Raw genomic sequence first — 13,660 nt, 5'->3', positions numbered from 1 at the left:
CATGGTATTCAAAATACTAGGGTAAACCTATTAGGAGCAATAATTTAGTTAAAACATTAATGAACATTTATGATGCGTTTGGTTGCGGGACAGGTAGGATAGGGACGTCCCCTGGCGTCCTCTCTCGTCCCTCTAATTTTGAGGGACAACTGGGGACAACACTAGAATAGTCCTGTTCCAACCCCTGACCCTGAACCAAACAACCTTATTTAAGGGATCGTCTTATTCTATCTTGTTCTGTCATTACAACCAAACGCACCCTTCGGTGAAAAATGAATTTGTTATTGATTTTAATGTGATTTTAAACATCTAGAGTTAACCTTCCAAATAACTATAGAGTTTAGTGTCTAAAATGTATAAATCCCAGTCCCTGGAAACAACTGGAGTAAACTACATGTTTATTTCGATGAAATAGAGGGGCTCTTATCCCAAAATAGCTCTATCAGCACCGGTTGACTTAGGTTAGGGATGACCACGGGTCGGGTTCGAATTAGGTAGAGTAAATACCCGCCCACGATCGTACCCGCGGGGATTATTCATATCCGTCCATGACTATACCCACGGGTAAAGTTTTGTACCCGTACCCATCGGGCATCGGGCGGATATCTGGTACCCATCGGGTATAGTAGCTTGGTGCATTCTCCCTCAATGAAGTCTAGTGCAGTTCTGAGCGTCGCACATCACCATGATCACCGGAGGCACATAATGTTGTTGCACGGTGTAGTCATGCAGGTATAGCCCTAGGCATGTGTTGCTAATGTTTTTTTTAATAAACTTCTAACTCGTCAGGATCGGAGAGTAGCTAGCACAGTTGTCTAGTGTATTAACACTCTCCTAGCTCAAGTACTTGTACTAGCTAGCACTGGTACTACGTACTGGTAGAGATGGCAATAGGTACCCGAAACCCGATGGTTTTTACCCCATTAGGGTACGAGTTTGGGTCAATTTTCATACCCATGGGTTTGTTAATGGGCATAAATGTATACCCGACGGGTTCATGGGTACGGGTTTGTTCCTATAGTACCCAAACCCGTGAACCCGTGGGTTTTTTAAAACCGACCAAAACTAGTGCATATTGTCATTTTATTTTATAAACGAACAACAAACAACTTGTTATCTACCTATTTACTTCCTAATTTTTATCAAATAGTGAATGTACAAGTAGTTGGTGATAGTGTTGCTTGCTTGCTATTATAGTTATTACTAGTGTTATATATGTGGTGGATGTATAACTTAGTGCAAGGTAACTTGATTATACAACTTATTATTTGTATTTAATTCTCTCTACTAATATTTTTCTACAAATCATGAACTCGTTGTTCATTACATAAATTTTGGACCATGATCTCATTAATCATTATGATATTTATTGATTATAAAAAGAATAAGCATATTGGAGATAAAACCCGCGGGTAACCCATGGGTACCCGCAAACCCGATGGGTACGGGTTTGGGCAAAATTTCAAACCCGTCATGGGTACGGGTTTTTTAATGGGTGTAAATATTTTTCACGGGTACGGGTTTGGGATAGCAAAACCCGGCGGGTTTGTACCCGTTGCCATCTCTACGTACTGGCATTTTATCAAACATTCTGACGGTAGTACTAGAACCAGATCGGAAGCATCAGCAGACAGGGAGGGATGGCAGTAGGATGAGCTGTCGAGGATGGACAGCTAGCTAGCGTACTGGTAGGTTGAAAATCTAAAATCACTATTTTCGGATATTCGTCGGGTACCCGCGGGTAAGAAATCAAATCTGTACCCGACATGTAATAAAATTGGATCGGGTATGGGTAAGACCCGCGGGTCAAATTTCGTGCCCAAACCCGTATCCAACGGATCAGATATCCGCCGGATACTCGAACCCATAGGTAAAATTGCCATCCCTAACTCAGGTGCTAACCGGTATCAACGTGTTTCAGTCATCAAATCACATGTGTGTGGAGCTGGTACAGGCAGATTGCCGCCAGCCGTGTAGTGGATGTCGGCTGCCACCATATCTGTGACCACATCCTGGGATAAGGCTGGTGCAGGGTCTACAAGAGATGGCACCTGTCCAACCACGTCATGGAATAGAGCCAGCGCTTGGTCCTCAGCAAGTGGCACCTATCCAGCGATTGGGTCTTGTGCAGCGTCGGCCAGATGTGGGCAGCATGTCGGTCTGCAGCCAGAGTTAGCCGGAAACAAAGTATACAAATGGTTATTGTTCCAAATAGCACTGATACTGCCCTGGGATGGTTCCACAACGGAGGATGAAGGAATAGCAGAAGGAAATAGAGCCTCGTCAAAAACTATGTCCCGTCAAATGTAGACTCGACCGGAATCCATATCTAAACATTTATAGCCCTTATGAAGCGAACTATAGCCAATGAAGACACATGGTTTAGAACGAAAGGATAATTTGTGGCAATTGTAAGGACGCAAGTGAGGCCAACAAGGGCAAAAAAAAATCTTGAGCAAGGAATATTTGGGTGGTGTTTTGAATAAACGTTGTAGAGGCGACAAGTTATCAATTACTCTATTAGGAAGGCTGTTTATTAGATATGTGGCTGTGGTAAAGGCCTCATCCCAAAATTTTAGAGGCATGGCAGCATGAGCTAAAAGAGTGAGGCCTGTCTCAACAATGTGACGACCCGTTTTGTTGGTGAGTATGTGGACAAGACACACGATGTCCAATACCAAGGGAAGTGAGAAAACAGTTATGAAGTTTTTGATATTCACCGCCCCAATCGGACTGAACACACTTAATGTTTTTATCAAGAAGACGCTCAACATGAGCATGAGATTGTATGAAAATGCGTTGAACATCAGTCCTATCATGCATGAGGTAAATCCATGTGAATTTGCTAAAGGCATCAATAAAACTGATATAGTATCTGTAGCCACCGACAGACACTGGGATAGGATCCCAGACATCAGAATATATGAGTTCAAGAGACGATGTAGCATGGAAAATAGAACTATAATATGGTAATTGATGACTTTTGGCTAATTGACATGCATTACAGACAGTAGACAAACTAGTGTCTTCACGACATGGGAGATGATGGAGACTTAAAATGGACCGCACAACTTGGACTGAGGGATGACCAAACCGAGCATGCCACTGTGCATGACGTGCTGAGTAGCTTAGATGTGCTTGTTTAATAGATGCAAGATCAGCATGCTTGATGGGATAGAGGCCGGATTCACATTTTCCTTCCAGAAGAAGATTTCGAGTTGCACGATCCTTGATGCAAAAATGAGAAGGATGAAATTCAAAGAAAACATCATTATCACGGGTTAACTTATGAATAGATAACATATGCTTAGATATTTGAGGGACATGAAGGACATTATTTAGGGCAAGAGGGCGAGTATCAGTATTAATGGAACAAGAACCAAGATGCATAATTTGCAAACCTGCGCCATTGTCAACTTGCACGGTGTAAGTGTGTCACACCCGGATTTTAGGGGTCCAAAACTCGGGCACTAAAACAATCACCAAGTGTGCTAGGACCAAGTCTCACACATATGATGACTCATGGTACAAAAATGAATGTCACATCTTTACTATATAATAAGAGTTTTGTACAAAATAGTTAAATAATTACTTCATACGCAGACAACGATCCAGCAACCAAAGTTGACTGGGAGACGACGACCTAGACCTCTCACGAACTCATCACAGCATCCTCCATACGTCTCATCCTGTGGTACCTATTCTTGACCTGGGGGATGTGAGTACAGCGAGGGTGAGCTCACATACGTTCATCGCTCAACAAGTTGTGAGGAATATGTGTATGAACTCACCAAAGGTGGGAGCTCATGTGAAGTGTAAGGCTTACCAAAGGAGATGGTTAAAGCTGAAAATTGCTTTTAAAAAGTTGGTCAAAATTTTATTTGCAGTTACTAAGTATAAATAGATACCAACCCAATTAGATAAGAGATCAAGATTAATAACGATACCCACAATGCAATGCATATGACAAATTAAGTTTAATTCCATAAGTTAATCATGTGTGTGTCTGAGCCGCTCATGACCGTGAGCACGACTGATATACTATTATTACACTCTGCAGAGGTTGTGCATTTTTACACACAGGACGTGTTACCCATTTGCCACGGGGTTGTACGGACCCCATACACCTCTACCAAGGAAGCGAGGCAAGGTAGGACTACGAGGCCTTTCCAAGGTTCCACTAGTTCGAGAAAACCCGCTATGGATTCAGGACGAAGGAAACATAGAAATGCCTCTCTTGAAAAGCTTTACAGACAGTTCGACCCGAGGACCTCCCTATACTCTAGCAGCGACGCCTCCCCGCTTGCCCCTTCCCGGGTAAGGTAATCTCTCCCTAGCTTTCCTAATTACTTGGCCAAGGGCGTCCCATTCCACCCTTGTGGTAGCACTTCTTTTCCGGGTGGTTCTCCATGTTCCAATTAACAATATGATCTTATCATGAACAATAATTAAACAACAACATAATTAGAACATGATCATAATAAAACATTAGTTTCCTAAAACAGGTAAAACAATAGCAAATCTACCCAATAGTTCATCTGTTTGCAAGGTGGGGGGATAAACAATGCTATGGAAACCTATTAGGTCCCATCAAATTAACCTGAGCATGTCACAGTGATTAACAGCGAACATTATTAGATAAAAATGAGTGATCAAGGGCATAACTTGCATTAGACTCGAGATTCTCAGGTACTTCTCCAAGTAATTCTTCAAGTTTCTTGTGACGTCACTGAAAGGGAAATAGGCTTACACCTTTTCCTAATTGATTTTGGTGGTTGAATTGCCCAACACAAATAATTGGACTAACTAGTTTGCTCTAAATTATAAGTTCTACAGGTGCCAAAGGTTCACAACAAACCAATAAAAAGACCAAGAAAGGATTCAAATAAAGAGAGCAAAAGACAACCGAAGTGTGCCCTGATCTGGCGCACCGAACTGTCCGGTGTGCCACCAGACAGTGTTCGGTGCACCAGGGAACCAAACTCCAAACTGCTCACCTTCGGGAATTCTGGAAGCCGCTTCGCTATAATTCACCGGACTGTCCGTTGTAGCACCGGACTGTCCGGTGCGCCAGCGGAGCAACGACTACTTCACGTCAACGGTCGTCTACAGAGAGCAGTTAATGCGCTACAGTGCGCGCAGAAGTCAGAGCAGAGCCAGAAGGCGCACCAGACAGTCTACAGCACCTGTCCGGTGCACCACCGGACTGTCCGATGACCCAGATGCCAGAAGCTCCAACGGTCAGAATCCAATGGCCGGGTGACGTGGCTGGTGCACCGGACAGTGTCCGGTGGCGCACCGGACTGTCCGATGCGCCATGCGACAGAAGCCCTTACCAACGGTTCTTTTGGTGGTTGGGGCTATAAATACCCCCAACCACCACACTTCAATGCATCCAAGTTTTCAGCCTTCAAACACCTTACAAGAGCTATAGCATTCAATACAAGACACAATCAAAGAGATCAAATCCTCTCCCAAGTCCAAAGATCATTCCAATCAAATAGTGACTAGTGAGAGAGAGACTTGTGTTCATTTGAGCTCTTGTGCTTGGATTGCTTTTCTTCTTCATTCTTTCTTGATTCCAACTCAATTGTAACCAAGGCAAGAGACACCAATTGTGTGGTGGTCCTTGTGGGGACTTAGTGTCCCGTTTGATTGAGAAGAGAAGCTCACTCGGTCTAAGTGACCGTTTGAGAGAGGGAAAGGGTTGAAAGAGACCCGATCTTTGTGACCACCTCAACAGGGAGTAGGTTTGCAAGAACCAAACCTCGGTAAAACAAATCACCGTGTCATCCGCCTTATTTGCTTGTGATTTGTTTTCACCCTCTCTTTCGGACTCGTTTATATTTCTAACGCTAACCCCGGCTTGTAGTTGTGCTTAAAGTTTGTAAATTTCAGATTCGCCCTATTCACCCCCCCTCTAGGCGACTTTCAATTGGTATCAAAGTCGGTGCTTCATTAGAGCCTAACTGCTCGAAGTGATATCGGGAGCATCCACCATGAGGGAGATCGGGACCGGCGACAAGTCCGCAAGCTCGGGAAGAACACACTCAAGGGAGTCCGCCCACAAGCACAAGGAGGAATCCTCTTCCTCCATCAAGTCCCAACGGAAGGGTGACAAGAAGAAGAAGATGAAGAAAGTGGTCTACTACAAGACCGACTCTTCGTCACCCTCCACCTCCGGCTCGGAATCGGCATCCGCCACTTCTAAGCGCCATGAGCGCAAGAAGTATAGTAAGATGCCCCTTCGCTATCCTCGTATTTCAAAATGCACTCTATTACTTTCTGTTCCATTAGGCAAACCACCTATGCTTGAAGGTGAAGATTATTCTATGTGGAGTGATAAAATGAGACATCACCTAACATCACTCCACAAAAGCATATGGGATATTGTTGAGTATGGAGCGCAGGTACCAAAGGAAGGGGACAAGGATTTTGATTCAGAGGAGGTCGAACAAATCCAACACTTCAACTCCCAAGCCACTACTATACTCCTCGCCTCTCTAAGTCGAGAGGAGTATAATAAGGTACAAGGGTTGAAGAGTGCAAAGGAGATTTGGGACGTGCTCAAGACCGCGCACGAAGGAGACGAAGTGACCAAGATCACCAAAAGGGAGACGATCGAGGGGGAGCTCGGTCGATTCATGCTTCACCAAGGGGAGGAGCCACAAGCCATGTACAACCGGCTCAAGACCTTGGTGAACCAAGTGCGCAACCTCGGGAGCACCAAATGGGATGACCATGAAATGGTCAAGGTTATTCTTAGATCACTCGTTTTCCTTAACCCTACGCAAGTTCAATTAATTCGTGGTGATCCTAGATACACACTAATGTCTCCCGAGGAAGTGATAGGAAAATTTGTGAGCTTTGAATTGATGATCAAAGGCTCCAAGAAAATCATCGAGCAAGGCGCCACCTCAACACCCGAGGTGTAACCCGTCGCATTCAAGGCGATGGAAGAAGAAAAGAAGGATTCTACACTAAGTAGGATCCCCATCGACGCCTCCAAGCTTGACAATGAGGAGACAACGCTCATCATCAAGAGCTTCCGCCAAATCCTCAAGCAAAGGAGGGGGAAGGACTACAAGCCCCTGTTCTAAAAAAGTTTGCTACAAGTGTGGTAAGCCCAATCATTTCATTGCTAAATGTCCATTATCTAGTGATAGTGACAGGGGCGACGACAAGAAGGGAAAGAGAAGAGAAAAGAAGAGGCACTACAAGAAGAGGGGCGACGATGCCCATGTTTACCGGGAGTGGGACTCCGACGAGAGCTCCACCGACTTCTCCTCCGACGAGGACGCCGCAAACATCGCCGTCACCAAGGGCCTTCTCTTCCCCAACGTCGGCCACAAATGCCTCATGGCAAAGGACGACAAAAGGAAGAAGGTAAAATCAAAATCCTCCACTAAGTATGCAACTTCTAGTGATGAGGATAATTCTAGTGATGATGAGGATAATTTGCTCACCCTTTTTGCCAACTTAAACATACAACAAAAGGAAAAATTAAATGAATTGATTAGTGCTATTCATGAGAAGGATGAACTCGTAGATAGCCAAGAGGACTTCCTTATTAAAGAAAATAAGAAGCATGTTAAAGTCAAAAATGCTTATGCTCTAGAGGTAGAAAAATGTGAGAAATTAACTAATGAGCTAAGCACTTGCCATGACACCATTTCCAACCTTAGAATTGAGAATGCTAATTTAATTGCTAAGGTTGAGAAGTCAAATATTTGTGATGATTCAATTGTCAATCTTAGAAATGATAATGCTAGTTTAATTGCTAAGATTGAAAAATTGAATGCCTCTCTTGCTAGCCTTAGAAATGAGAATGAAAAATTGATTACTAAGGCTAAAGACTTAGATGTTTGCAATACTTCTATTTCCAATCTTAGAGATGAGAACACTATTTTACATGCTAAGATTGTTGAATTAAATACTTGCAAACCCTCTACATCTACCGTTGAGCATGTCACTATTTGCACTAGATGTAGAGATATAAATGTTGATGCTATTCATGATCACCTAGCTTTAATTAAACAACAAAATGATCACATAGCTCAACTTAGTGCCAAAATCAATGAGCATGACTTAGAAAATGAAAAATTTAAATTTGCTAGAAGCATGCTCTATAGTGGGAGACGCCCTGACATTAAGGATGACATTGGCTTCCAACAAGGAGGCCATGTCAAACTTAATGCCCCTCCTAAAAGATTGTCAAACTTTGTTAAGGGCAAAGCTCCCATGCCTCAGGATAACGAGGGTTACATTTTGTACTGTTGGGACCATGCTTCGTCGCCGAAGGTCTTATAGAGAGAAGCGATCCTCGGATGAAGCTGTTTGTATAAAATAGCCGAAGGTCCCTCTTCGTAAAGCTTCGGCATTGCGAACCGACTTAAAGATAGAATGACCTTTTAGTCCATAAAGGTCTGAGTCAATATTGTAAGTTTTTATAAGGGGCATACTTGTAATTCCTCACAGGCTGTGTCCTGTGCCTATAAATAGGTGAACAGTACCCCCGTACTGTTCACGTTGACTTGGCATTTGCTTTTGCGTCACACTTGTATTTTCATCTCCTTCCAAGCCGAAGGTACATTTATAATTCAATATTGTCTCTATTTCTCTATGATGAGTTAATAAAGTTAAATGAATAATGTTATATGATTATTTATGCTATCTTTTATGTTTCATATGCTTCGTCTTTTACTAATGTATGCTGTAATGATGAAGGTTAGTCCTTCATGACCTTCGTCCGGAGATCGTTATATCCTAAGGGAAATAATGCTTCAAAGGACGAAGGACCTTAATGTTTAACATTTTCTGTGTTGCCTTGTTCTTAACTCATAGCATTTGAGAACAAGTCTCCAACATTGGCGCCCACCTCCGGTGAACTCACTTCCACTTTTTGAGCTGATGGCTTCGTTCAACGACCAAGCTGGAGCTGCTTCGGACCCGAAGCTGGTACTACCAATCACAGGTGGCTCGTCCTCAGAGCCAGCTAACAAGAAACAGAAGAAGGAAGCACAGAGAAGGGTACAGCATGTTGGGGTGCAAGGACCCTTCATCAAGACAAGATGGTCTCACATTCCTATTACCTTCTCCCAAGAGGACCTTCAGCTCAAAGATTACCCACACAACGATGCCATGGTTATCTCTTGTGTTATCAAAGGATTTCTGGTCCACAATGTCTTGGTTGACACAGGCAGTGCAGCTGACATCATATTTGCTAAAGCCTTCAGACAAATGCAAGAGCCAGAAGATAAGATTCATGATGCTACACATCCTCTCTGTGGCTTCGGAGGAAGACAGATTGTAGCACTGGGCAAGATCACCATGTCAGTGACCTTCGGATTCATCAACAACACTAGAACTGAGCAAGTTGTGTTTGACATTGTTGACATAGAATATCCTTACAATGCAATTATTGGTCGTGGTACTCTTAATGCCTTCGAAGCAATCCTTCATCCTGCTTATCTTTGCATGAAGATACCTTCGGATCAGGGACCCATTGCTATCCATGGAAGTCAGGAAGCCGCAAGAAGGGCCGAAGGTAACTGGACTGACTCCAAAGCAATCCATAATATAGATGGAGCCGAAGCTTGTGAACAGTACAAATTCAGAAGGGAGAAAGCAGCTTCAGCAGATCAGCCGAAGCCCATGCTCTTATGTGAGGACATAGCAGAGCAGAAGGTACTGTTAGGCTCTCAATTATCCGAAGAACAGGAAAAAACCTTGATAAGGTTTTTGTTCAATAACAAAGATGTTTTTGCATGGTCAGCCAATGATCTATGCGGAGTTAATAGGGATGTCATTGAGCACTCGCTCAATGTCGATCCATCTTTCAGACCCAGAAAGCAAAGGCTTCGGAAAATGTCAGATGATAAGGCCGAAGGTGCTCGCAACGAAGTCAAAAGACTCCTCAGTGCAGGAGTTATCAGAGAAGTAAAGTACCCAGAATGGCTGGCTAACACTGTTATGGTAAAAAAGGCCAATGGTAAGTGGCGAATGTGCATCGATTTCACAGATCTTAACAAGGCTTGTCCGAAGGATGAATTCCCGTTACCAAGGATAGACTCTTTAGTTGATGCAGCAGCTTCGTCAGAGCTCATGAGTCTATTAGACTGCTATTCAGGCTATCACCAAATTTGGATGAAGAAGGAAGATGAGCCGAAGACTAGCTTCATCACTCCAAGTGGCACATATTGCTATCTTCGGATGCCTGAGGGGCTCAAAAACGCTGGAGGAAGTTTCAGTCGAATGACTGCGAAGGTTCTTCAATCCCAAATAGGCAGAAATGTATTAACTTATGTTGATGACATCATTGTCAAAAGCACGAAGCAGGAGAATCATATTGCTGATCTGCAGGAGACCTTCGTCAGTTTCAGGCAAGCTGGCTTAAAGTTAAATCCAGAAAAATGTGTCTTCGGAGTGAAGAAGGGGAAATTTCTTGGATGCTTGGTTTCAACAAAGGGGATTGAAGCTAATCCAAGTAAAATTGAAGCTATACTTCGGATGGAGCCACCAACTACGAAGAAGGGAGCTCAAAGATTGATAGGAAGATTGGCATCTCTCAATAGATTCATATCCAGATCAGCAGAGAGAAATTTACCATTCTTCGAAGTGCTGAAGTCAGCCGAAGTCTTTCAATGGGGATCAATCCAACAGAAGGCTTTTGAAGAATTAAAACAGTATTTAATAGATCTAACAACATTGACCCCACCAATGCCAGGGGCTCCTTTGTTATTATATGTGGCAGCTTCGCACTCAGCGGTAAGTGCAGCGCTTGTCCAGGAGAAGCTTGATGGTCAAGTCAAGAGGCAGGCCCCAATATATTTTGTATCCGAAGTTCTTAGTTTGTCAAAGAAAAATTATACAGAGCTGGAGAAGATACTGTATGCTGTCTTGATGGCCTCCAGGAAGCTTCGGCACTATTTCCAAGCTTACAACATAATTGTTCCTTCTTCGCAACCTCTGAAGGATATTATGAGGAACCGAGAAGCTACTGGAAGGATTGGAAAATGGGCTGCTGAGCTCAATGAATTTTGTATTGAATATGTTCATAGATCTTCGATTCAGTCACAGGCACTGGCAGACTTTATTGCTGATTGGACGCCAGGGGCTCAGGAGGAGGAAACAAATAAAGACAACGAAGCCTGGACAGTGTTTTGTGATGGATCTTGGGGAACCTTCGGAGCAGGAGCGGCTGCTGTGTTGGTTTCACCTTCCAAAGTCAAAACTTGTTATGCAGCAAAGCTTGATTTTAATTGCACAAACAACATTGCTGAGTACGAAGCATTGATTCTAGGTCTTCGAAAGTTAAAAGCAATGGGAATCAGAAGAGCCATACTTAAAACTGATTCCCAGGTTGTTTCGGGTCATATTGACAAAAGTTGCAAGGTTAAGGATCCGAAGCTTGAAAAATATCTGGATATGGTTCGAAGAGTTGAAGCTTCCTTCGAAGGGTTTTCTGTCAAAAATATCCCTAGAGGACAAAATGAGCATGCTGATTTGCTAGCTAAGTCAGCAGCACAGGGGCTGCCTTTACCTTCGGATGTATTTTTCGAAACAATAAAAGCACCTTCGGTGGAACTTCTTGAAAGAGCAGTTCTTAATATATCTCCTGTTTTTAGCGAAGATTGGAGAACCGAGATCATCTCTTACCTCCAGGGTAAGTTTCTTTCAGATGACGAAGCTTATAACAAGAGGATAGAAGCAAGAGCTCGCCCATATGTCATGATAGAAGGGGAGTTGTATAAACATGGAGTTTGTGCTCCGCTGCTTAAATGCTTATCTAGAACCGAAGGTATAGAGTTAATGAAAGAAATACATGCAGGCCTGTGTGGATCTCACATTGGATCTAGGCCGTTACTCGGAAAAATTTTCCGTCAAGGGTTTTATTGGCCGAAGGCAGCTTCGGATGCAGCAGAATTGGTTCAAAAGTGCGAAGGTTGTCAGAAATGTGCAAGAGATCAAAAACAACCTTCGTCCTTGACACAGCTCATACAACCCACTTGGCCATTGCAAAGGTGGGGCCTTGACTTGTTAGGTCCGTTACCACCAGCCCAAGGGAACCTGAGATATGTTGTGGTAGCTGTGGAATATTTTTCTAAATGGATTGAGGCGAAGCCTTTAGCCACAATAACTTCGGCTACCATCCAAAAATTTTTCTGGCAGAATATTGTTTGTCGTTTTGGGGTGCCAAAGGCTATCACTGTGGACAATGGAACACAGTTTGACTCCGAAGCTTTCAGGGATTTCTGTGACCAAATTGGTACGAAGATCCATTTCGCATCAGTCAGGCACCCGGAGTCAAATGGACTCGTTGAAAGAGCCAACGGCATTATAATGACAGGAATAATGAAGCTAATCTTCAATCAACCTAGAGGAAAATGGCCAGATCAGCTAACCAAAGTGGTGTGGAGCCACAACACGACAACATCAAGATCTACAGGCTTCACTCCATTCAAGTTGTTATTCGGTGACGAAGCAATAACTCCAGAAGAAGCTAAAGCCGGATCAATAAGGATAGTAGCTTCGGCAGAATCAGATTCCGAAGCTGCTTATTCTATAGAAAAAGATGCTTTAGAAGGGATCAGACTGCAAGCCGTGGAGAATATTAATAAATATCAAGCTGAAACAGTCAAATGGCGGGATAGAAAGGTTCGGCTAAAAAATATTGAGCCAGGGCACTTAGTGCTTCGGAGGGTGGCCAACCCGGAAACAGTGGGCAAATTGCAGCTGAAATGGGACGGGCCTTTCTTAGTAGCATCTTCGTCAAGGCCCGGTTCATACAGATTGAAAGACATGGACGGCAACGACATTCCTAGATCTTGGAATGCGGATGAGCTTCGGCGATATTATGTATAATTCGATGTAATTTTTCACATTTTTATTTTTCCTTTCATGACACCCTTTTCCTTTCCAAAGGGGGAGAAAGGTTTTTAATGGGGCCAGCATATGTAATTTCCTTTTTTAGTCTTATAAGAGCAAAATCCCCCAAAGAATGTAAATGTAAAAGCTGAGAGCGCACCATCGAGTGCCGAAAAGTAAAAGCGAAGAAGCTCCAAAGACGTTCCTAAGGGAATGCAGAGCTTATACCGCCTAAGTAAAAGGCGAAGAAGCTCCAAAGACGTTCCTAAGGGAATGCAGAGCTTATACCGCCTAAGTAAAAGGCGAAGAAGCTCCAAAGACGTTCCTAAGGGAATGCAGAGCTTACAGCGAAAAGTCAACGCTGATTCCGCCAAAAGTAAAGGCGAAGAAGCTCCAAAGTCGTTCCTAAGGGAATGCAGAGCTGAGGTGTGAATGTTTTTAAGAAAATAATGGCTATGAATATGGCTTCGGATACGTGTTTGGCCATTCATTTGCACAACACATTACATCATAGCATTTGCATTCATAAACATTCATCTAGGCATATGTAGGATAATCATCTTCATCACATAAAATGGTTGCTTCGGCAAGAAAAGGAAAAAGAAAGGGAAAAAAGAGCTTCGTACACAAAAAAGAAGGGAAACTGTTGTTTTTATGAAGGAGAGCTTCGGCAAAAAGGAAAATGTTGTTTTCTATGCTTCGTTGCGTACGAAAAGAAGGGAAGGTGTTTTTTTCGCCTTCGGCTCAAAAAAGGAGATTTCGTCCACATCAAAGCATTTCTCATACATCAGTC

The sequence above is a fragment of the Zea mays genome, chromosome 5 (genome assembly GCF_902167145.1).
Source record: "Zea mays cultivar B73 chromosome 5, Zm-B73-REFERENCE-NAM-5.0, whole genome shotgun sequence".
In the NCBI taxonomy this organism is placed as follows: domain Eukaryota; kingdom Viridiplantae; phylum Streptophyta; class Magnoliopsida; order Poales; family Poaceae; genus Zea; species Zea mays.
This window is presented reverse-complemented; position numbering follows the sequence as displayed.